The following is a 25,346-nucleotide window of genomic DNA, read 5'->3' as shown; positions in this document are numbered from 1 at the left end:
AATAAAATAAGTAAAAACTTAAAAAAAATTATAAGTAGAATTATAAACAGAGCTAGAGAATTGTTAAATAAAATATATCTACTCCCCATCTCCTGACTAAGCGACATTCACCATGACAGGGAAGGACCACCGTCCCACAGCAAATGGGCAACACAGAAAAAGCCAGATCACAGTCCCCAGCCTGCCATCTTCCCTCCTTGCCCAGATTTATCTCATACCAAGAGGGTGTGTGTGGCCTGCATGCATGTGATTGTGGAATCTCACATGTCGAAGTTCCATTCATTTTCCTACAAACTGCTGCCTCTTGGTCAAACCTTGGACCTATAACGAGCAGTATCCTGAGCCACCCTCAAGAGGAATGACATAGAGAAGGGGCCTGTTTAGGTGTTTAAGGCAGGCTCAGGGGCACTTGCAGGGAACTCCAGCATCATATGACTCATCACACAGTCTGGGAAGGAAGAGCAGGGGGTCCACGTGGGCACTGACGCTTCTCTGCATTGAACTCCTAACCCCATCAGGAAGGTGCATACAGAGGAGAAATAAAACCGGGTACAATAATGGGGACCCTCTTGACTGAGACTAAAGAGTAATGGTATAATAATAAGGATTTGAAGAATAGAGGTCTGTGGGGTTTAAAGTTTAATCTCTGGGGTGGTTAAAGAGGCTTAAGAAATATAAGTTCAAAGCACTGGGTTGCTTAAGTGAAAAGAAGATAAAGTAAAGATGAGGCAGGTCGGGACACTGTATAAGGCTAGCCTCCAGATGAATCAGATTTTGGATACTGAAGTGCCCCGGATGAGAGCCAGAGATAATATGGAGGAGAGCTTGACAAGTCAGGTGCCAAAGACTTCAATGAATTTTAAAAAAAATGAAGTTCAATAAAGGAGGGAATGAGCAGGAAGGAGGGGCATAAAAACCTAACCTAATGGAAGACTTTGGTGCAAGAACAATGGGGGCGAAGTTGGATGTGAAATTGCTTGGAAGACACTGTGAAGAACAACAACAAAAAGAACAGTGAAACCGCCTGCTAGTCCTATAAAGAGCAGATGTGAACACAAGCATCCATGACCTAAAGGCTGGAGGAAGATCCAAGTTTCGATTAGGAAAGAAGGCAGAGAAAGCAGAGGATGAGGCAGTAGGAGGGAGTAACTTCCTAAAGCTCTGAGATAGTGGAGCCATGTTCATTACTTACTATTCATCCCAGGGACGAGTGCAGTGACCAGCCCACGGTACGTGCTCAGTAAAAAGTGGCTGAATTTCTGGATTACACTTGCCGAAAGGAAAGGCATTCTAACAGTGCTTCTTTCCAATAATTGCCTCAAATGTGGAGAACCGTGTGGCACATTGGGAAAGGAATAATATAAAGCAGTAGACGGCCTTTCAGTTCTGTTCCAAAATTGTGCCGCTACCATGATCAGATGAACTGCATTTCGATGTCTGGGTATTTATGACACAAATGTGAATTGTGCATGAAATATACATGCCCATGTACACTTTGCACAGGTACTTTTAAGATATTCTTGTTGCAGTGTAAAGTTGAAAAATCCAACTGTCTTTAGGCTATAAAATGTCACAGAGCTCCACTAGGATTTTAACATCTGGAGAGAAAAATCAAAGAAATATGACCACCTCCTAATTAATGCAATTGCTAAAAATATCATTAATTAGGAACAATTTTCACATCCACAGAGCCGTCATAACAGTGGTTTTGAAACTACAGTTGCAACCCATTAGTTATTTACGACTACAATGCCTTTAATGAAATAAAAAGTAAAGCATCTCATGTTGTACATACCTATTGTTTGATTAAACTCCTGCCTTGGTTGCATATAACATATGAATCACAGAGTTTTTTTAGTATTTTCTCATTTTCTGTGTATTTATGTATTGTGCTGAGTGCCAACTGTGCTAACAATTCAGAGAAGAACCATCTTAAAAGAGATGGGAAGTTTCTTTACAAAGTTCATAGTCTAATAAAAAGGCAAATAATTATGGAAGCAATGAAGCAGTAAAGTAGGTAAGTATAAGTTGCCAAGGGAGTTCATAAGTAATTAAAAGGGTAAGGGAAAAATTTAGAGGAGGTATTGGTTAAGCTGATACCTAGAAAGTGAGTAATACTGAGCCCAGAAAAGAGCTGGTCTAGTATATTCTATGCGGAAATATACTACATAGAAAAAGGCAAGCAAGAAAATATGTTAAGAAACAGAAAGAATTCAACCAGTTAGAGTCTAAAATGTAATGATCAGAGGTGAGACAAGAAAGGTGGGCTGGGGCCAGGTTTGCCTGGTTTTATACACAGCAATTTGGACCTTCAATAGGACACTGGAAGCCGTGAAGGATTATAAATTGGTTGGTGGCATAATCATATTTTTATCTTAGCAGGGTAAGGAATGGAAAATAAGAAGAGTAAGCCAGGAGGGTAGTTGAAAAGCCAGATGGCAAGTGAGACGTGAGGATGGTCTGGTCCAGGCCGACAAGCCTGAAAATGAGAAAAGCATCATTTAATTGGAGAGTGTCACTGGTGCACGTGATCCTTGCCCCTTGGAGTTGGAAACGTTGGAGCAGAAGCCCCTTTGTGGCAAATGAATCTGTTCAACACAATTATTCGTTGACTTGGGGCACCTGGGTGGCTCAGTTGGTTGAGCGTCCGACTTCGGCTCAGGTCACGATCTCACTGCTCATGGGTTTGAGCCCCGCGTCGGGCTCTGCTGACAGCTCAGAGCCTGGATCCTGCTTCGGATTCTGTGTCTCCCTCTCTCCCTGCCCCTCCCTGCTCACACTCTGTCTTGCTCTGTCTCAAAAATAAATAAACATTAAAAAAATAATATTAAAATAAATAAATAAACATTACAATTATTGACTTATAAGTCAATGAGCAGTTGACCTATAAGTTGACTTCAAAGGTTTGAAAAACATATGAGTGTTTATGGCCACGAGGCAGCTTGAATAAAAGGCCCAGACCCCAGCAGAAAGGTCTGTAATGAAGATGTGGGTATATGCAAGTCTTCAATGGACAAATGGGTAATGACACTTTCAGGATTTGAATTACCATGAAGAAAGAGAATTGACCAGTGGTCTTTGACTACCAGATCTCATGCAAACTTTTTACTTTTTTTTATCTTTAATTTTTTTTAATGTTTATTTACTTTGAGAGAGAGAGAGCATGTGCAGGCAGGAGAGGGAGAGAATGCAAGCAGAGGAGGGGCAGAGAGAGAGAAGGAGAGAGAGAATCCTTCTGTACACTGTCCGCATGGAGCCCAACATGGGGCTCGAACCCATGAACAGTGTGATCATAATGAGCCGAAATCAAGAGTCAAACGCTTAACCAACTGAGCTACCCAGTCGTCCTCTCCATGCAAACTTTTTAAACTAATATTTTCTTGTGCCCACCCTCCATTCACAAATAAAACACAAGGATAGGAAAAACTACCCATTCACATTATTTGAAAAAATAAAATACCATAGTTATATTCTAAAGGAGAAATAAAAGAAAAAATGCTCTCTAATGTAAGGAAAGAATAATGAAGTGTTTGTAGGTTTATCCTCTATGTGGAATAAAATGAACACAGCAACTGCAAATGCAGGTAATAAGCTGGGGTCTGTAAGTGATTAAAATTCCCCAAGTGAGGTTGCCACTGGGGACGTGGTTTTCCAGAATGGTGAGGAACTTTTGGGGAAAGTCCTGCATTTTGCACTACACTCTTCTTCAGTCTGCACAGGAGTTTCAATCCCAGAAAGTTCAGGACATATGAAAACCATCCGAATGCAGCAAAAAGTACTTGGTTTATATTTAACACAGATTTTTTTCTTTCTTTTTTATTTAAATTCCAATGAGTTAACATACAGTATGATATTAGTTTCATGTGTACAATTTAGTGATTCATCACTTACATACAACACCCAGTGCTCATCACAACAAGTGCCCTCCTTAATACCCGTCACCTATTTAACTCATTCCCGCCCCTCCCCACCCTCCTCCCCCTCCCCTGCCCACCTTCCCTCCAGTAAACCATCAGTTTGTTCTTTATGGTCAAGAGTCCGTTTCTTGGTTGGCCTCTGATTTCCCGCCCTAAATTTGTTTGTTTTATTACTTAAATTCCACATAGGAGTAAGATCATAAGGTATTTGTCTTTCCCTGACTGACTTACTCTGCTCAGCATAATATTCTCTAGCTCCATCCATGTTGTTGCAAATGACAAGATTTCATTCTTTTTCGTGGCTGAGTAATATTCCATTCTAGAGAGACATAGATATAGATGATACAGATTAGATAGATATAGATATAGATATACCCTCTCTTCTTTATCCATTCATCAGTTAACACAGATTTAGATTCAAGGACAACATATTTATAATTGGGTTTTGGGGTTTCCTCCTCCAACACATACTTACATGTATATCATGCAGAACTTGGAAAGTTATGTGGAACTCAGGAAAGTTCTTCACTCCTCAGGTTTTTAAAGATATCTAGTTTCCCTTACCCACCGCTCTTAATTAAGCTAGTAACCCAATACCTTGAACACTGTAACTAAGAATGCAGAATCTCCAGAATGTTCCATAGGGAGATAACCCATCACTGATTTAGGAATAAAAATAAATAGAAAAATAGAGATTTCTACGGAAACTTGAAATAAATTTTTAGAAAGATAGGAGGAAAAGAATCCCTAAATTCAGTAAACCATCTCTTATCTTATTTGACCTTTAAGGAGCATTTGAACTAAATTTGACAGCATCTGGACATGGAGAATTCTTGAGAACTGCATGAAAGGAGCTTCTATGGGTGTACAGGACTGATTCCTGAGTGTTGAAGAATGATGATGTACACAGAAAAGATCTGCCAGGTCCAGAAATGTATTTATTAATTCAAATTTTATATTTATATAAAAATTTTATATTTTATATTAAATTTGTATTTATTATTTCAAATTTTATATATTAATTCAAATTACATTTACATTTATATTTTTATATAATTCAAATTTATAAATTCAAAATTTATATTTATATATATAAATTTTATATATTACTCATTTTGTTTCATTCCTTCGATGAAAAAGGCTTCAACACCTATAAATGCTTAAATGAAGGAAGGTGTCCCTGAGCAAGTGAAGGGTAATTTTTTTTTTTTACCTCAAATGTGGCAAATGATGGATGGAGGAATCCAGAGCCCAGGGGAAGGGATTCACTTTGCGCAGCCCGAGGGGACGACTGGATTACATACAGCTGCAAGTCAGGTCCCAAGTTTGGTGCCAAGAGGCTGAGAGGTTCTCTTCCAATGACTGGTACTTTCTCAGTGAAGTGAGGGAGGCTGGAATCCAAGAGAACAAGACAGGAAGTGGCAGGATCTTACATGTGAGAAGGGGGAATGTTTGACGTGGCTGCTGTGGATAATGGGAAAAGAGGCACAGGGAAATGCATTTTGGAAATGGGGGAAGCCATCTAAAATGATATTTAGTATTTCTTGCACTATTTTTCTGCATGTTTAGTGCTGAAGAAAGTGTCTTAAAAACAGATGGTTCCAGTGAAGTAACATAAAAGGATGTTCCTTGACAACTCTGAGGAAAAGAGTATTTAATTCCCCAGGAATGCAGTGAATGACAGAGGAGAATGTAGGATACAATAGGGTGCATTTCCTCTGTGGAAAACTTACAAACTGACCCCATACTTTCAAAGTACGAAGTATGAGGTCAGAATCTGCTTTAAACCTACACACGGTATATTCGGTCAGGTAATATTTCACTTATAGAAGCTTTGGGTTTTGTATCTATTTATGTTTATCGCTGCAGGATGCTTTGAATGCTCACAAAGGGGGAAGGCAAATATTTACTCAAAACCACTTTTAAAAATGTCAAGTTTTAGGGGTGCCTGGGTGACTCAGTCAGTTAAGCATCCGACTTCAGGTCACGATCTCGTGATTCATGAGTTTGAGCCCCGCGTAGGGCTCTGTGCTGACAGCTCAGAGCCTGGAGCCTACTTCAGATTCTGTGTCTCCCTCTCTGCCTTCCCCACTCCCACTCTATCTCTCTCTTTCTCAAAAATAAACGTTTAAGTTTTTTTTTTTAAATAAAGATGTCAAGTTTTAGACAAATCTGACAACTTCTGCACAAAAATTCACCAACGGACTGCATGATGTTTGCTGGCTTTCCAATATGAATACAATTTAACACCATTCACCTTCCTCCTAAGTAAACATTCCCACTGGAAAAGCATCAGAAACACAGAGAGTCTACCTCTCTGTGGGGGAAGGAATCAGATGAGGAAAGGAATTACACCTCAGTGACCCAGAAGGACTATTACTTCAAGACCTCTGAAATAACTCAATAAGTTATGGCCTCTTATTGGAAAGCTAAGCAGCTGCATTTTAAGCCTTCACTCTCTCTTTGATGGAACTGAGGAAGCTGGCACTGTGGCGAATTGGATTCAACAAATTTTTAGACACCTGCTTGGTGCTGGAGAACACCGAGATACCAAGCCACACGGCAGCTCACCAGTTGGCTCTGCAGAAAGGCCTGTTTGGATGTAGCTGGGACACCAAATGGGGATCGTAGCCTCATGGTAACAGGCATCAACTCCTGAGTCATAGCTAAGATTCATCTCTGCTCTCACGACTCACTGTGTACTGTTGCAGAAGTTGCTCATCTAGACTTCAGTCCTCTTTTCTGTGCACATGGGAAACTACGCAGGGCATGTGCCTGTCATAAGTGACCCACGAAACAAATAGAAGAAAGGCTCTTGTTAAGTCACTGGAAGGTGAATACGGACTGAGAGAAATGGTCAAGTATAGAGGGAAAACTGCTTGCATTGCCTAACTCCAAAATTCAAAGTCATCGTCAAACCAAAAACTTCCAGAAAAATCTGTTTATAACTCATTTAAGTTGTTGTCGGCCTTGAAAAGTTTTCCTTGACAAAGGTCATCCTCTACAGAGAGGCTTTACATTTTGGGAGCCATGTATATTAGATTTTGCTATCAGAAATCCCCCCACCTCCAGACATCTAAATTACATCAGCTATAATCTGATTACCCTGAATTCACTTCGACAGCAACAAAACTCATGTTCCATCTTTGGGGCTTATATCACTACCATGACAAATACCATTGAACATAATAATAAAGTTCCTGCGGATTTACCAACCCTCTTACAACAGATTTTTCTGGCGGGGAGGGAAGGTGGTTAATGACCCAGCATGAAACTAGGTCAGTCTAAATACACCCATAAAATACACTGACCATGTCAGCAAACTTTTCAGATGAACTGGCCCAGATTAGAAAAACCAACATGCAGAGGGAAGTTTAGTTTCATGAAACCTCTTCCTAAACAAGCCTGAGTGGATAATGAGTAAGTCTTGAACGGCATCTAATTTTATTGCTACTTATGTAAAACCTAAGCCGGGTATAACAAATTCTCTCAAAGTCAGGAAAAATCGGGAACCACCAGTACCAACACGTCTTTGATGGAATTTAAAGGTTTAGATCACTATGAAAAGCAGGAAGCCTCAGAATATAAAACTCACTTCAATCTCAACTTGCCCCCATTCGATGCCTTCTCATCTAACACTTGCATGTGGCCATCGCCAGAATGAGAGAACAAAGTAGTGTCTTTGCAACTATTAAGAACAACCAAAACCATCATTGCTTACATATGTGGAAGCAGAAAATGTACTTGTAATAAATTTAGCGGATTGCAGAAGGACGTGTACTGTAAGATCTCAATTTTAAAAAGAAAAATGTACGTGTAGAATGTGTCCACCCATGTGGCCCAGAATCTAAAATATCTTTACCTACAGCATCCACAGAGGGATAAAATTTGGAATTGAGGGAGATCTTTTTTTTTTTTTACTTTATCCAATTTAAACGTACATAGTTTTACAAGGAATATACATCGCTTTTAGAAAAGAAGAAAATTAATTGAAAGAAGTAATAATGTGAAAGTCAAGACGGTGGCTGTTCCTGGGGAGGATGCTTGAGAAAGGTCACAAGGATGGAGCAGGTGTGGATGATGCTAATATTCTAATTTTCGATCTGAGTAATGCTTACCTGACTCTTCATTTCATAATACACCTTTCATTTTCACACTTTTCTTTTGTACCAGTTAGGGGTATATTTACTTTCACACTAAAACTGCTTCAAAAAGGAGTCCTCAAAACCAATGACCAACATGACCATGTAAGTTATAATTTCTGTTCTTCCCCTGCCCCCTAATAATTATTTAGGATCTCAGAAGTATCCCACCTTAGGCAATACATTGCATTGTCCTCCACAAATAACCTGCTACAATGTGGTATTTTTAAAATGAAAGAAAACTTTGGAAGTAAACTTGGATCCAGTGGTTCCACAAATGCCACCCAGTGGTGGTCATTAAGTGTGTGGTAAAGTTTTTCGTTGTCCCAATACCTAGGAGAGCTTCTGGTATTTAGCAGACTATAGCCAATGGTGCTGATCTCTCTATGATGTGTGTGATAGAACTGCACAATGAATCTCACTTTTGTGTTAAAGACAAAAAAAACTGAGATCCTAAATGTTAAGTGAACAGTCTAAGAGCCTGCTCTTAGTAAATAGCTGAGCCCACGACTAAAACCTAGGGCTCTTGCCTCACTTACCAGCTTCTTATGTACCCAACAACAAAAGAAATCTGCTTCTGACTTTCCTTCCTTCCATCCTTCCTTTTACTTTTCGTTCTTTTCCTTCTTTCTCACTTGACTTTCTATTTTCTTTACCTGCAAAACTTGGCAATGCCATTCAACTTCTACTTTTAAATAGTGGAAAATCCAGTGTGATATCAGAAACTAGGGAATAGTTTATTAGCCAACTGCATTCAGTGATCTGGAGGATAAGTCACTCTGAAATACAGATTAAAGACATAAAATCTCACCTGTTCTACTTTTACCCTTTCCCCTTTCAAGTTTTCCTCCCCTACCACCCTGCCAAGTCCGGTTGCTTATTGCCCAGAAAGCATGATACAACATCTGTAGTGGCTTCTATGGAGATTTATTTATCCAGATTTTCATTAAAATAGCAACTGAATGGACTCAATAAAATGTTGCTTATCCTAATAAAGCTCTTTAGAGCTTTGCAAATTTGCATTTAATACTCTTTAGTGTCATTGTGACATTAATAATCGGTGCCTAGAGAGCAATAAAAAACTTTACACTTTCTATTTAATGGAGGTAGCTTCATAACCCTCTGTTTTCATGCAACTCAGCTCTCAATGTATCTTAAATGGAATCACTGACTTAGGTTGAATTAATTTGCAACGTCTTAAAATCTGCTGGCCTTCCCTGTTTACCCCATCATGAAAACTAAGGCAGGTATGTTGGTCCAGGCCTATAGCACAAGTCTTCAGCATTTCCTTAAGAATAAATGACCTCTTGGGGCGCCTGGGTGATTCAGTCGGTTAGGCATCCGACTTCAGCTCAGGTCATGATCTCACGGTTCGTGAATTCAAGCCCTGCGTCAGGCTCTGTGCTGACAGCTCAGAGCCCAGAGCCTGCTTCGGATTCTGTGTCTCCCTCTCTTTCTGCCCCTCTCCTTCTCATTCTCTGTCTCTCTCTGTCTCAAAAATAAATAAAAACATTAAAAAAATTACAAAAAAAAAAAGAATAAATGACCTCTGGGGCACCTGGGTGGCTCAGTTGTTTAAGCATCTGACTTTGGCCCAGGTGATGGTCTCATGGTTTGTGGGTTCAAGCCCCAGGTAAGAGCCAGAAGCCTCCTTCAGATTCTCAGTCTCCCTCTCTTTCTCTGCCCCCCCCCACTTGTGCTCTCTCTCTCTCTCTCTCTCTCTCTCTCAAAAGTAAATAAACATTTTTTTTAAAAAAAAGAGTAAATGACTTCTGGTTTGCTCAAAGTGTTCTCACTACTAGCGGGACTGAAAAGGAAAGAGAAGAGAGAGAAGTGTGTGCATAAAGGCAATAAGTCAGCACAAGGCAGACAGCACGAGCCACCCGTGGGCAGATCCTGCAGCTGAGACTTAGGTCCACAGGAAATCCAGATGCACTGATGAAGAGCCATTGCCAAAAATCATGTGTCTGGATGAGTTCTTGAAAGAACCCTATCAAGATACACCGCAAAGGCTTTCTGGTCCCCTTCTTCTCTCTCCTTATTTTCTCTCTTATTCTCTCATTCTCTCTGTCTCTGTCTGTCTGTCTTTTTCTTCTACTTAAATAGGAGCAAGTGAAAAGGAAAGAGAAATTAGAAGTTGTTTCGAAGCCCATTTCAAATAACACTAAAGACAACGGTATGAACACCTTGTACAGTCAGCAAGAATGTTTGAGAATATGCTACTAAAGAGGTGACCAGGAGTTGGGATCCAGGGAGCTTACATGTGATGGTTTTGGTGGCTTCCACTATTGTTAGCCTGCTTGCTTGTTTATTTTTTTAAACTCGAGGAATAGCCGAAAATCAAATTCACGAGCAACCTGTGTTGTCAAAAGACAATTGTCAAAAGACAATTTGATGGGAAAGCCTTTTTTTTTTTTCTGTCCAGTTGAAGATCCATCTAGAATGAAACCAGTGGGGGAAAGGAGGAAGACTGTGAAGTACAAAAGGGGGCTGGGCACCCACATTTTCCAAGAATGTGTCTGCTGTGCTACAACTGTAGTTCTTTTGAACTCTATCTAGGCTACATTTTAGTTTTTAGAGTCTTAGATTTGCCCTGAGCTAGAGCCAATTACAATAACTTTTAATACCTAGTGAAAATAGACACAAGGCTATAAGGTACCATGCCACCACATCAGGCAAAAGAATTTTGTCATGACAGGGGCGCCTGGGTGGCGTAGTCGGTTAAGCGTCCGACTTCAGCCAGGTCATGATCTTGCGGTCCGTGAGTTCGAGCCCCGCGTCAGGCTCTGGGCTGATGGCTCGGAGCCTGGAGCCTGTTTCCGATTCTGTGTCTCCCTCTCTCTGCCCCTCCCCCATTCATGTTCTGTCTCTCTCTGTCCCAAAAATAAATAAACGTTGAAAAAAAAAATTTTTTTTAAAGAATTTTGTCATGACAATAGACCCAGAATCATCTATTTTTTTTGAAAAAGACAAATTAAAGGAAACTAAAATAAAGAAGATGAACGTATCAAAATCAGAATGACAGTAAAATAGTAATAAAGGCTGCAGGGCAAAAATTCCAGAAGAAAGGAGAAGGAGATGGGCAGTGGAGTTAGACACTGAAAAAAAAATCTCTCTGATAAAAAAGAAATAAAATATTAGGATTAAGCAAAAATGTAAGGGAATACTGCACATAAGAACTCAGTACAAAAGAGCTTAAAATTCTGACAGGTGTAAGGTGATATCTCATTGCGGTTTTGATTTACATTTTCCTGATGATCAGTGATGTTGAGGTTCTTTTCATGTGTCTGTTAGCCATCTGTATACCTTTGGGAAAATGCTTAGTCAGGTCCTTTGCCCAGCTTTAAATCAGATTGTTTGGGTTTTTCCGATGTTGATTCATATAAATTCTTAAAAATTTTTTAATGTTTTTATTTATTTTTGAGACAGAGAGAGAAAGAGCATGAGCAGGGGAGGGGCAGAGAGAGAGGGAGACACAGAATCCAAAGCAGGCTCCAGGCTCTGAGCTGTCAGCACAGAGCCCAACACGGGGCAAACTCACGGACTGTGAGATCAAGACCTGAGCCGAAGTCAGACGCCCAACCGACTGAGGCACCCAGGTGCCCCTGATTCATATAAATTCTTTATATATTTTTGATATTAATCCCCTATCAGCTTTATCATTTCAAATATCTTCTCCCATTCAATAGATTGCCTTTTTGTTTTGTTGATGGCTTCTTACAGTGTACTGAAACTTTTTTATTTTTATGTGGTTCCAATAGTTTATTTTTGCTTTTGCTTCACTTGCCTTGCAAGAAAAATGCTGCTGTGGCTAACGTCAAAGAAATTACTGCCTTATGTTGTCTTCTAGGAGCTTTTTGGTTTCAGGTCTCACATTTAGGTTGTTAAAACATTTTGAGTTGATTTTTGTGTATAGTGTAAGGAAGTTTGTGTATAATGTAAGGAAGTTTCATCATTTTGCAGGGAGCTGTCTAGTTTTCCCAGCACCACCTATTGAAGAGACTATCTTTTCTCCATTGTATAGTCTTTTCCTCTTTTGTCATAGATTAATTGACCGTATGAGTGTGGGTTTATTTCTGGAGTCTCTATTCAGTTCCATCGATCTATGTGCTTATTTTTCTGCCAGTAGCATACTGTTTTGATTATTACAGCTTTGTAATATATCTAGAAATCTAAAATTGTGTTCCCTCCAACTTTGCTTTTCTTTCTCAAGATTGCTTTGGCTATTCAGGGTCTTTTGTGGTTCCATACAAATTGCAGTATTATTTGTTCTAGTTCTGTGAAAACTGCTGTTGGTGTTTTGATAAGGATTGCGCTGAATCTGTAGATCGCTTTGGGTAGTATGGACATTTTAACAATACTGATTTTTCCAATCCATGAGCCTAGAATATCTTCCCATTTTTTGTGTTGTCTTCAGTTTCTTTCATCATTGTTTTATAGTTTTCAGAGTACAGTTCTTTCCCCTCCTTAGTTAAGTTTATTCCCAAGTATTTTATTCTTTTTGGTACAATTGTAAATGAAATTGTTGTCTTAATTGCTCTTTCTGCTACTTTGTCATTAGTGAATAGAAATCAATTTCAGAGTAATAATTTCATATCCTACAACTTGATTGAATTCATTTATTACTTCTAATAGTTTTTTGGAAAAGTCTTTAAGCTTTTCTATACATAGTATCACATCACCTGCAAATAGTGACAGTTTAACTTCTTTTTTTCCAATATGGGTGCCTTTTATTCCTCTTTTTTGCCTAAATGACTAAATTTTAAAAAAAAGAAAGAATAACAAGTGTTGGTGAGGATGTGGAGAGAAAGAAATCCTTGTTCATTGTTGGTGGGAATGTAAATTGGTACAGCCATTGTGGAAAACAGTATGGAGGTTTCTCAAAAATATTAAAAACAGAAATGCCACATGATCCAATAATTCCATTACTGAGTACTTTCCCAAAGAAAACAGAATCACTAATTCAAAAAGATATGTGCACCCCTGTGTTTATTGCAGCATTGTTTACAATAGCCAAGATATGGAACCAAGCCCGTGTCCACCAACAGATGAATGGAAAAGATGTGGGGTGGTATGGGTGTGTGTGTGTGTGTGTGTGTGTGTGTGTGTGTGTGTGTGTGAAACATATAAAATGGAATATTACACAGCCATCAAAAAATGAGTCCTCACCATTTGTGACAACATGGATGAACTTAGAGGATATTATGCTAAGTGAAACAAGTCAGACAGAGAAAGACAAATACTATATGATTTCACTGATATGTGGACTCTAAAAAAAAAAAGAACAAATGAATAAACAAACAACTAACAAGCAAAATCAGGTCTATGAAAACAGAGAACAAACTGATGGTTGCCCGAGGGAAGGGAGGTGGGGGTGATGGAAAAACATGGACGAAGGGGAGTGAGAAGTACAACCCTCCAGTTATGGAATGCATAAGTCATGAGAATAAAAGGTACATCGCAGAAAAAGCAATCAATGGTATTGTAAAGCATTTTTTGGTGACAAAGGTAGCTACACTTGTGGTGAGCATGGAAAAATGTATAGCGTTGTTGAGTCAATATGGTATATGCCTGAAATAATGTAACACTGCATGTGAACGATACTTAAAATTTTAAAAAAAGAGCTTAGAATTCCATGTTTCCACTCAGGAAAAAAAGATCTTTGACATAAGGAAGGTAGGGTCATTGACCCTACATGTAAGTGGGGTGGAAGGGAAGCAATGATTGAGGCAAAAAGCAGAAGTCAGTTTGACAATGGAAGTACAATAAATGTGGAATTTAAAAAACAAATTTGAAAATGGAGGCATTGGTTTGTCTTCAAAAAAAGGTAGATACGAACAAAATTGCACAATGGCAGAGGAGACTTGAACTCTATGACGATTTAAAAATATAGAATCACTAAACCAATCATTTCTATGTCAAAATATGCAAGCTGAATTACAAATAGTCTTAACCAACTCATGGAATTTTATACGTGTAGGATAAGTAGAATACCCTCCAACTCATTCTCTAGAGCTGTTGTAAATTTGGTATCTAACCTAGACAGGTGCAGTAGAAGAAAAGGAATCAGAGAGCAACCTCATGTGGATTAGACAGAGGTAAAGAGGTTTTATATACCAGTAAGAAAAGAATGGAGTATAATTCAGTAATGTTTCTGGCTTTCTTTATATAAATGAAGATAAAATTAAATACTTTAATACCACATGTAGACACACAAGCTCTGAGTAACTTTTAGAATATTTTCTTTGGAGATTTACAAACACTGATTTTTTTTTTCACCTAATAAACTTTCCTTGTGTATCATTTTCTTACATTTTTAAATATCAAGAAAAGACAGAGAAAATTATAATTTAAAGTAGCAAACATAAGTCTGTGGGATTTATTTTTATTTATTTTAATTAATTAATTTTTTTAGAGTACATAATTTAATTCAAGTTAGTTAACATACAATGTAGTATTGTTTCAGGAGTAGAACCCAGTATTCATCATTTATATGCACCCAAAGCTCATCCCAACAAGTGCCTTTATTAATGTCCATCAACTCATTTAGCTCATCCTCCCATCTATCTCCCCTCCAGCAACCCTCAGTTTGTTCTCTGTATTTAAGAGTCTTTAATGTTTTGCTTCCTTCTCTGTTTTTATCTTATTTTTCTCTCCCTTTCCCTATGTTCATCTGTTTCTTGAATTCTATATATGAGTGAAATCATATGGTATTTTTTTCTCTGCCTGACTTATTTCCCTTAGCATAATACAATCTAGTTCCATCCATGTTGTTGCAAATGGCAAGATTTCATTCTTTTTGATCACTGAGCAATATCCCATTGTGTGTATGTAGGGGCACCTGGTTGGCTCAGTAGGTTGAGTGTCTGACTTCAGCTCAGGTCATGATCTCACAGTTTGTGAGTTCGAGCCCCATGTCAGGCTCTGTGCTGATAGCCTGGAGTCTGCTTTGAGTTCTGTGCCTCCCTCTCTCTGCCCCTTTCCTGCTCATATCTCTATGATATGTCCCTGTCTCTATCTCTGTCTCTGTCTCTCTCTCTCTCAAAAATAAATAATAAACTTAAAAAGAATATTCCATTGTGTGTGTATATACATTCATACATACACACACCACACACTGCATCTCCTTTATCCATTCATCAGTTGATGGACATTTGGGCTCTTTCCATAATTTGGCTACTGTTGATAGCTCCACTATAAGCATTGGGGTGCATGTAACCCTTTGAGTCAGCATTTTTGTATCCTTTGGATAAATATTTATGGATTGGAAGAACAAATATTGTTAAAATGTCTATACTACCCAAAACAATCTACACATTCAATGCAATCCCCATCAAAACCCCAACAGCATTTTTCACAGTGCTAGAACAAATAATTCTAAAATTTGTATGGAACCAGAAAATAGCCCAAATAGCCAAAGAAATCTTGAAAAAGAAAACCAAAGCTGGAGGCATCACAATTCCGGACTTCAAGCTCTATACAGAGCTGTAATCATCAAGAGAGTATTGTATTGGCACAAAAACAGACATATAGATCAATAGAACAGGAGAGAGAACCCAGAAATAGACCCACAAATGCATGGCCAACTAATCTTCTACAAAGCAGGAAAGAGTATCCAATGGAAGAACGACCATCTCTTCAGCAAATGGTGGTGGGAAAACTGGAGAGCGACATGCAGAAGAATGAACCTGGACCACTTTCTTACACTATACACAAAAATAAATTCAAATGGATGAAAGGCTTAACTGTGAGACAGGAAGCCATCAAAATCCTAGAGGAGAAAACAGGCAAAAACCTCTTTGACCTCAACTGCAGCAACTTGTTACTAGACATGTCACTGGAGGCAAGGGAAACAAAAGCAAAAATGAACTATTGGGACGTCAGCAAGATAAAAAGCTTCTGCACAGCAAAGCAAACTAAAAGGCAGACAGAATGGAAGAAGATATTTGCAAATAGCATATCGGATAAAGGGTTAGTATCCAAATCTACAAAGAACTTATCAAACTCAACACTGCCACAAAAAAGAAAGAAAGGAAGAAAGGAAGGAAGGAAGGAAGGAAGGACCCAGTAAATAAATGGGGAAAAGACATGAACACTTTTCCAAAGATATCCAAATGGCTAACAGACACATGAAAAGATTCTCACCCAACATCACTCATCATCAGGGAAATGCAAATCAAAACTACAATGAGATACCACCTCACACCTGTCAGAATGGCTAAAATGAATGACTTGGGAAACAACAGATGTTGGCAAGGTTGCAGAGGAAAGGAACACTTTTGCACTGTGAGTGGGAATGCAAATTGGTGCAGCCACTCTGGAAAACAGTATGGGGGTTCCTCAAAAAAATTAAAAATAGAACTATCTTATGACCAAGGAATGATTTATTTTATTTTTAAAGTGACTCTTAGAAAATCTGCAGTATCTAATGCACCAATATACCAGTTGTTGAACCTTTTTTTGCCCTATCTCTTCTCATTTATTTAAAGAAGTAATCAGTTTTAGAATGAATTTATTTTAAAGAAATGCTTTCAAGTCAGGTTTATAATTGCCTACTAATTAAAGAATAATCTTTACTTCTTGTAAAGTTGAAAGCAGTAAACATTCATTTGAGATGAACATCATCACCTAGGGTTCTTAATTCATTTTCACACCAGATACTAGGAATATGCATCAAAGCAGGGGGAAAAAAATATTTTCCAGCAAAGCCATCTCAACTCAAATAAATGTTTTGCTGCAGAGCAAGGCAACTGCAGTTCCCTAATTAGCTACAAAATAAAGATTAAAGTCAGAAAAAAGAAGAGGAAGATACTAGAAGAGGGAGGAGGAGGAAGAGGAGGAAGGCCATGGCAGAAGTTTGGTTTTTCATATCTGCTTCTGCACTAGCTCTGTTGTTGTGAAACAGCAGAACTTATTTCTATATGTATTTTATTAAAATGGGAAAAATACCAACCTACCTTACAAAACATGGGAAGAGTATGATAATAGCATATTTGAATACAGTAGTACACAAAACATGTGAAAACATGAAAATAGCTAAATGTGTATCTGATTACATATAAACATGAGAAAAGCTGAATATGTATAAATGGCCCTCATGTACAGCAAATTACCTCACCTGTGATGGAAACAAGATGAACATAAATGTTCATACAAAAGCCAAACCAAGGTCTGAATTTTGAATTTTGCCAAGAGTTACAAATTTTACTGACCAAAGTAGTGTGTGTGTGTGTACCCAAAAAAACATCTCAGCAGAGACAAACTTTGGGTAAGAATAGCTTATCTGTGGCTCTCAAAGACAGTAAGGAGCCAAGAGTACTCATTTCCAATGGGCATGTCTGAGAGTGATGGGCAGAGAAGTAACAGAAATCGTGGACATAAAACAAATCAGAGCATTTCAAACAATACAGAGACTTTCTTATTTCACTCATGCAGGATGCATTTATAATTTCTTCTCAGCTCTTTCAGGGATAATCCAGACATATGACTTCTAGAGATAAGGTAAATATTGATACGTAAAACAAGTGAAATTGTTATCATTGTCTTTGGTAGATTATACGTTCATGTCAAATTCATGCACAGCTGTATAGGAAATATTCCTTGATGTTTAAAATTTAAAGAAAAGAAAATCTAGGGAGAAAATGTGTAAATAGTATGTCAATATAGAACACCATTTTTGTTAATAGTTACTTATACTTTTACTCTGGAATTTCTCATTTGCTTAATTCTGTCCTTATAGATGGAATTGTTACTACTTCTCCCTTGCCACCAGGAAATCTAAGAGTCATCATTTTCATGTTACTTTCTAAATTAATTAAGCCTTTTTTACAGACTTGAAAATTGCATCCTGGTTACTCAATATTTTCTATGTGACTAAAAAGTTGCTTTGCCAAAAAGTCCACAAAGTATCTATAATATAATATAATATAATATAATATAATCTATAATATAAAATAATTTGCATGGCCAACTTAATGACAAACTTCTAAAATTACTTTTGTGACTGATAATGGCTTGTATTATATTTCCATTTGGTTTCTTTTTCCTTCCATGCTAACCTCAAACTTCTTTAAGACTGGGAACTGTTTAGTCATTTTAATGCACGTTCTAAATTCTAATAGGGATCTAGACACACAGATGTGATCAAACAATGTTTATTCTATTACTGAACCAAGTAAAAAGCAAATAAAGGGCAACAGCTATGCTTTCTGATAATTTTCATTTTCCACATAATTCAACAATATTGTAACTGCAATACAAATATAGTAATAAGTATTGCTTGAATGAATAATTAAATGCCATCTGATTACATCAAGTAAATGAATGAACATTCAAGCAGGTAAGAACTGTGCAAACCAGCGCAATAGTAAATAAAACCCTCTCTAGGAGAAGGCAGCCAAGGCTTCCAATCTCCTCCACTTGGATCTTTACCTCCTTCTCATGTCCCTTCTGATCTTTAGAATAAGCATTAAGATCTTTGGGTTTATTTCCAAGTCTTGAATCTGTTCTCTTAAACTCAGTATTTTTAGTTAATATCCCTTTCAGCTCAATCAACTCCTGACTACTTAAGAAGTCAGACTATCCCAGTAAGACTATCACAACCAAGATTGTGATTGACTCTTAAATTAATTTTCCTGCCATAGATTTGATTATCTTTGTCTCTGAGTGCCAAGGGAACTTCCAAGTTCAGTAAATTCTAATCCTCACATGTTGATCTCATCCATGCAACTCAATTTCTGCTTGTTTTCTGCTTAGAATTCCAGGGTTGTCCCTGTGTGGTTGGCTCTCTGCTAAGATTAGCATTTTTCCCTGGACTGTAGCCTGCTTGGCTAGGTCAGGAATGACTCTTTCAGTCACTTCCCCACGGGAGATGAAACATGATCTTTCCTGTGTGTAACCACCAGCACTCCTCCCATAGTGGACACACTGAGGACATCAAATTGAAGCAATGAATTCCACATCCTTTTTCTATAACTGCCAAATGTTGTGACCCTTCCATGCAACTGACTTTCTGCATGTAAAAATGTCTGCAGGAATCAATGTTTAATCACTAAACATTAGACAATGTGCTACCCTGTGAAAGGCTCACTCCAGAGTTAGATTTTTGCAGGCCCAAAAATTTCCTTCCCCAGCAGCCCTGATGGTCAAGGTCACAACCTTTATTGTAGCCAGACCCATCTTGCCTCTGACAATCTGAAATTTGACCTTTCATATCATTGTTGTCTAAATTAAAGTTTAATGAAAAATTCTGAATGGAGGACAAATAGAATTCTGATTTGAATGAGACTATCTGTCCTTGGACTCTCATTCCATCCTCATATTTTGGCCTTCAGTTTAGCTGTCCTGCTTCTCTTTGTACTTATTACTGAACTGATGAGTTCACAGATTCAGAAAACCAAAATAAAGAAAAAAGTTCTCCAGAAAATATCTGAAGACTTAACATTGTTTTCCCTCCAACTTCCTTTAAAAAAAAAAAAAAGTACATGCAATCAGATTCTTTGGTTCAACATTTAAATAAATGAAACCCTTTGATTTCCTGAAGTCTGCTCCAATACTTTATTAAAACAACAGGTAGGCAAAAGATTTTGCCAATGTTAGTGAAAGATTTCCTGCCAAATCCAAAAAGAGCTATACTCTGCAGCATTGTAGTGAGTGTGGAGATCACTGAAACTTCAGGTATTTGTAGCATTCTCCTTTCAAGTCTGTAAATAGAAATCAGCTCTGGGACCAGTTGTATGAGTTCAACACCCTAGGGTAGTGATACCTTTTCCAGTAGACTTTATTTCCCCAACAAACTCAGAGAAAGAAGGCAAGAATGACAGACTACAGGGGTTTTTTTTCTTTTAAAGATTTTACTTTTAAGTAATCTCTACACCAAACATGGGACTCAAAATGACAACCCCAAGATTAAGAGTTGTACCCTCTACCAGGGCACCTGGGTGGCTCAGTCGGTTAAGCATCCAACTTTGGCTCAGGTCATGATCACATGGTTTGTGGGTTTGAGTCCCACATCAGGCTCTGTGCTGACAGCTTGGAGCCTGGAGCCTGCTTCGGATTCTATGTCTCTCTTTCTGCCTCTCCCCCTGCACACACCATCTTTCCCTCTTTCTCAAAGATAAATAAACATTAAAAAAATTTTTTAAAGAAAATTTCTCATAAACCTCTTTGATTTTCTGGTTTGTCTATCGGAATAGAATATTAATTTGTGTAATTGAATATGACATTGTTAATTTTGGAAAAAATCTTTTCTTGGTGGAATTGTTTCCAAATCCAAATGGTCAATACTAAATAATTCTATGGCACTCAAAGAACCAATTTGTTTACAAAACTTGCAACTAAGTTTGGAAGGCCCATTTCAAGGCACCATTAGCCATGGTCAATGTGTTAAGTAAGCCAAACATTGTGCTTGCCAAAATTATACCAGCTTGTCCTTGACCACAATTTCCACAAAGGATTACTCCTGGCTTTTCTTTTAGCATCATTGACCATGGATTTTCCCTGTCCTACCCAGTCAGGGAACGAGCCACTGAAGAGCACCTGGGCCAAGGACATACAAGGTAATAGTTGGATCAAAGGTGGGCCCTCCCCCAAAAGATATGTCCTAACTACTGGAATCTGTGAATGTGACCTTACTTGGAAAAAGGGTATTTACAGGTATAATTAAATTAAGGATCCTAAGAAGACTTCATCCAGGATTTTCTGGGTGCGCTCTAAATCCTATGACAAGGATCCTTATATGAGACAAAACAGAAGAAGACACAGACACGGAGGAGAAGTTGACGTGAAGACAAAGACTGGAGTTATGTATCTATAAGCCAAGGAAAGCCTGGAGCCATCAGAAGCTGGAAGAAGCAAGGAAATATTGCCCTCTAGCCTTTGGAGAGACTGTAGCTCTGATTTCCAAAACTGTGAGAGAAAAAAATTGCTGTTTTAAGTCACCAATTCTGTAATAATTTGTTACAAGAACCTTAGGACACTAACAAATACACACAGATCTTCCTTAATTTACAATGGGGCAATGGCCTGATAAACCCATTAAAAGTTAAAAATATCATTCAATTGAAAATGCATGAAATACACCTAACCTACCAAACATCATAGCTTAGCCTAGCCTACCTTAAACGTGCTCAGAACACTTACATGAACCTACAGCTGGGCAAAATCATCTAACACAAGGCCTATTTTATAATAAAATGTTGAATATCTCATGTAATGTATTGAATGCTGCACTGAAAGTGACAGACAGAATGGTCGTATGGGTACAGAATGGTTTTCAGTGTATCCACTGTTCACCCTTGCAGTGGTGTGCCTGACTGGGAGCTGCGGCCACCACCATTGCCCAGCATCACAGAGGAAGATTGTATGGCATATTGCTAGCCCAGGAATAGATCAAAATTAAAAATTCACAGTGTAAGTTCTCCTGAATGGGTATAGTTTTCCAATCACTGTAAGTCAAACCATTGTAAATCAGGGACTGGCTATAATTGAAATGGCTAAAACGGTAGCCCTAGATAAACACTTAGCCCAATAGGGACACTGGTGCTTAGATTATTCCAACAGGTTTTTCTCTGAACATTTGGAAACAAAACAGAAAAGAATCAAAGTGTTCAAAAATGAAGGAATACAAAGAGTGCGATGTAGTGTAAGCTTACTAGTAGATACTGTGTATGTTTTCATGTCCCTGAACTTGAGCTACTCCTGTGCAGTTTTGTGTATGAGAATGGAGTAGTGTTTGTGATTTGTATCTACATCATCATATGGTTGTATATTTATTGATAAAGCCATTACTTTCAAGCCAAAAAAAAAAAAAAAAAGAAGAAGAAGAAGAAGAAGAAGAAGAAGAAGAAATACAAAGAGAAGAAAAGACAGAGAGAGAAGGAGAGTCATATTTATGGAAAAACATAAAAAGAAGGTTGGCATGGCATGAAAACAAATGAGCCCAGCCAGGGACCCTTACTTCTCACCAGTACCATGAGGGACACTTTGTTTTGCAATTCTCATTTCTAAATGTAACCTCCCATGGCCAAAGTAACATTTGATCTTTATAGCCAAACAATTCTTATTAACACCATCATTCTAAAAAAGCAATATGGGGTTTTGCTGAGGTCAAAGTTTATGAGTGGCGCTAAATAAACTTTAACAGATCCAATCATAATCAGCCCTGCTTTGTTCTCTAGAGCAGGACTATCATGTCACAGACTAGCGTTTGCCAGGTTCAAGAACAAATGCAAAGCTGCTCTTTGGAGAAACCCTTAAGAGTTTCCTATGAATACATGTGTGCAAAGGTGGGATGAGCTGTCATCCTAGTGAGAACACAGGTGAGTTATCTCAGCTCCACGAAAGCCCATTAACAGAACCTCCTGCAGGTTAAAGGGTTACTAATCAAAAAGGATCCCTCGAAAAACCCAAAACTAAATTTTATCAGCTCTGCCCATGAAATTATATTTTAGGAGATAATTACTATTCATCCAATCACTTTGGTTTTTCAAGGTCAATTTTAATTCCAATTTAATGACCAGCAAACTGCACTCATTAACAAAACATCATTGTACTGGATGACATTTTATGTTATGCTTGTTTTCAGGAGAAGAAAGGTAAGAAAATGGAAAAGAAAAAGCCATATGAAGAATTCTTTAAGATAAGTTAAATTTGTTCAATATCATGTCCCCCATAAAGTCTTAGGTAATTAATATCTTACAGAGTTTAGTAGCAAAATAAATTATTCCTTTCTTGAAGAATGGTCATGTTTTCTTTTAATTATGAAATCATGTTTTTGTCTGGTTTGCTCATCTTATCTTGGTCATCAAGAAGCCTTGATCTCGATATAATGCTTAATTATACACCCTATTTTGGTAAACTTCATGAGCACAATGTGTACTAGATAGAAACATAGACTTTAGAATCTGCCATAGCTATGTTTAAATGCTGAGTCTTATATTTGACAGCTGTGAATCCTTGAGCATCTCATAGTGAGCCTCAGTTTTCCCATCTGTGAAGTGGAGATAAAAACAGTACTTACTTCATAGGGTTCTTGTGAAGATTTAATGAGATAATACACAGAAAATACTTAAAAATGTATCCATAGCATGTTTTTGTCTCTATTTTTTCCTTTAATTCATTTGTTCCAGACAACATTGTAAACAGGTAAATATGAATATAAATGTTAAATATGGGAAGAGAATACCCAATTAAAACAGGACCTCAATGGTTTAGAGGAATAGGTTAATAAATGTAACTATAGAGGGGCACCTGGGTGGCTCAGTCAGTCAAGCATCTGACTTCGGCTCAGGTCATGATCTCGCAGTTTGTGACTTCAAGCCCCACATCGGGCTCTCTGCTGACAGCTTTGAGTCTGGATGGAGCCTGCTTCAGATTCTGTGTCTCCCTCTCTCTCTACCCCTCACCCACTCACACTCTGTCTCTCTCTCTTTCTCAAAAGTAAACGTTAAAAATTAAAAAATAAAAATAAATAAATGTAACTATAGAGTTAAAGTGTCTATGCACTGAATCTCTGAGCTTCCTTTAAATTCTTCCTTTATTCTCCTTTTAAAATACATCTATTAATGGTTAGGTAAGTTAGAACAAAAGCAGACAAAATGTGGCATTTGGGACACCATAAAGTGCTGCCTGGTCAAAAAGGTGAGAACTTTGGCCATTTCCCTTTATTGATAGAAGTGGGAATTAATCTTGCTGGTTGGTCACAGGGTGCTACTTTCACTGTGCCCTGAAGTACTGATCCATTTCCTTCTGCTCCAGCATAAATTTCATTCTTAGAAAAAATAATAGCATGGTTATTCCAAATACAGGAAGCACTGATTCAAAAGATAAAGCAAAATTAGACTGGTCTAGAGACGAGTTGCTACAGAAGTGGTCATGCGTCAAGCCTTAGCAAATCTAAATGATGATGCATTTTGACTCAAAGATGAGCAGACGTCCAGCACGTATGAATATTCGTAAGTAACTGAAGAAAAATCCTAGTGGAAAAAAGAAAATCAAGAGGCAATCAATAAAAATTGTTATGTTGTGAAAACGGTCTTCTATTGTAAAATGCAAACCTATACCAAATTGTGTTGAAACTAAGAAAAAGTTTGGGACATTGTAAAGCGTGATTTTTAGCTCTGTTGTTAATTTCTCTAATTCAACATACGGTCGAGACCCAAAGACCAGGCACTGGCACTGTTATATCAACACTTCTTCTAAGAAGTCTTCCAGTTCAAGAAAAAATACAGTTGAAGATTTTAGAAATGCATCATGTCAAAGTCTTTAAATGCAGAGGCTATAGGCATATGCAAATCTCTGCATACCAAGCAATTATTTCAGTATTAGCTATGTTGTCAATCAACTATACCTGTCAAGCACTCTGCTCCGTTGTCCTATTAAAATCTTTACTTGGGCTTTGCAGCATGGATTGATGCAGAGAGGTTATTAATGGTACTTATAAGTTTACAAAAAAAAAAAAAGTTATTTTAACCCACAAAATTATGCCTGTATCCCTAAGTCTCTTAAGAAAGAGCCACAGATTCTGAGTTCTATCTTCATTTAATTCTGGAAGGAAAGATTTTCAGCCATGTCTAGTGTCTAAGAGATTAAGATAAAATGGCATAGATTCTATACAGTTGCGTTGGTTGCTGCCTTTTTCCATCTGTTAGTCACCTTAACTGAGGTCACAAAGATAAAGAATCTTGCTGGAGGGGTTGTGGGAGGGGGGATGGGCTAAATGGGGAAGGGATAGTAAGGAACCTACTCCTGAAATCAATGTTTCCCTAGATGCTAACTAATTTGGATGTAAATTTTTAAAAATAAAAAAATTAAATTAAAAAACAAAAAGCTTTTGTTCTCCTTGATGCTACTGCAAACCCCCAGCTAGTGCTTTCTCTGGGTGGAACTAAGGTGCAGGCACTTAAAAAACCAAAAAAAAAAGAATCTTGCCTTGATTTTCTTACTTTTGATTTGAAGTAAAAATCAAAAATTCAACTGAAAACACTCAATTATTAATGCACTGTGTATTTATTAAATGTCTTAGATGTATTAAGTCCTTATGAATTGTATCTTCTAAACAGTGCCTCCTCCATCAACCCCCACGTGGGTGGGAATTGGTGTAGTAGGACAACAAATTGGGGTGACAAGAGTTTTACTGGTTTTTGTAGCCATCAAGAGTTTCTCTAATCGTAGAAAACATCCTTGAATGCAGGAGGCTGAAAAAAGCCCCCCAACATATGTTAATCCTCAGAATCCCCGATTCTGTCACCTTACATGGCCAAAAGGACTTTGCAGATGTGGCTAAGTC

The 25,346-nt window shown here is 37.9% G+C and overlaps 1 pseudogene; it reads left to right on the top strand.

Annotated features, from left to right (window-relative positions):
- The window catches only part of LOC121036475 (uncharacterized), a 59,053-nt pseudogene that overhangs the window by 12,299 nt on the left and 21,408 nt on the right, over nucleotides 1-25,346 (top strand).

The sequence above is a fragment of the Herpailurus yagouaroundi genome, unplaced genomic scaffold, assembly GCF_014898765.1.
Source record: "Herpailurus yagouaroundi ecotype Mexico unplaced genomic scaffold, PumYag 162, whole genome shotgun sequence".
Taxonomy (NCBI): Eukaryota; Metazoa; Chordata; class Mammalia; order Carnivora; family Felidae; genus Herpailurus; species Herpailurus yagouaroundi.
Note: the sequence above shows the minus strand (reverse complement) of the source record. Positions and strands in the feature narration are given on the sequence as shown.